Raw genomic sequence first — 1,269 nt, forward strand, 5'->3', positions numbered from 1 at the left:
GTTGCCACTTGGATTTGGAGCTAAAGGCTGCTGGGGTAAGTGTGCATTTAAAATAACAAGGATTATTGTTATAAATGAAATCTTTATTTTAAGCTTAGGATAAAGATTTGCTGAAGTTGAGATAAAATTCTTATATGCCAAGTATTAATTTAAATTAATTTTTTAGCATTTCATTTTTCACAAATATAACTTGTCTGTCACTTTAAAATGAAGTCCAATTTTCCCAGTGATAGGTTACCATATGATACCAGTATGATACTGTCTAGACCTAGTGTGCCCATTGAAGTCAACTTTACTCCTCGCAAAAATTGCATGAGTAGCTTTGTTTATAATTTTTGAATTAGTAAAATATTGTCCAGTTTTGTTTGATTCATGCTTGATTTATAAAAAAAGCACTTAAAAACACAAACTAAAAAACTGAACTAGCTATTTTAGATTTTGTACCTGGGTGCAGTCATAACCATGTAGCGAGATATGCTCCTTGTGTGAAACTAACACCATCAATGTCTGATTGAAATTATTCATTTTTCACCTGTAGAGATAGCTGCATGTGCATGTCTTTTATGTTCCCATAATGATTGTGTGCCACAGTCTTTTTGAATTGATGACAGTTTCCAAAACCTTATGTATTGCCATTGCTGTTGGAAAGATTTTTCTGCTGTGTCATTCAATGCCAAAAGTGTACATAACATCAGAAAATTAAGTTGGGAAAAAATATCTGTAAAATATTTGTGCTATTGATGTGTTACAATTAGAAAGAGAAAAGGCAAAGAAGATGATGAGTGTTGAAGGGAGGAGAACCATAATAATAATATAATATAATGTTTTAAGCTACGTTCTTTGATACTAGTTTTTCAATGGCTTAAATGGAGTACTGCATGCACAAGGGATTGTAAATAGCTAACAGATTATAAGATATTATTTTAACCATTATATGCAAAGCCCTAGACAAAGGACCAACCTGCATGGCATATGACAGCTATGCTATACTCATATTGCAGTTGTAACTGTGTAATAAATATTTTGCAGAGCACTATAAAAATAAATATGCCCAAACTATAGTGATCACGTCATCATTAATTTTTTGTTCACTTATAACTTGAAATATGTTTTACACTATCATTTATATGCAATATTATTAATGAGAGATAGCTCAAATTTGTAAATTGTATATAAAAACAGGATAGTTAAAAAAATCTGTGTCATACACGCAATTAATTAAATACTTGACATTTCAGATAACAAAAATGATGAATTACAATGTTATCT

This window comes from Amphimedon queenslandica, unplaced genomic scaffold, assembly GCF_000090795.2.
Source record: "Amphimedon queenslandica unplaced genomic scaffold, v1.1 AMPQUscaffold_12373, whole genome shotgun sequence".
In the NCBI taxonomy this organism is placed as follows: domain Eukaryota; kingdom Metazoa; phylum Porifera; class Demospongiae; order Haplosclerida; family Niphatidae; genus Amphimedon; species Amphimedon queenslandica.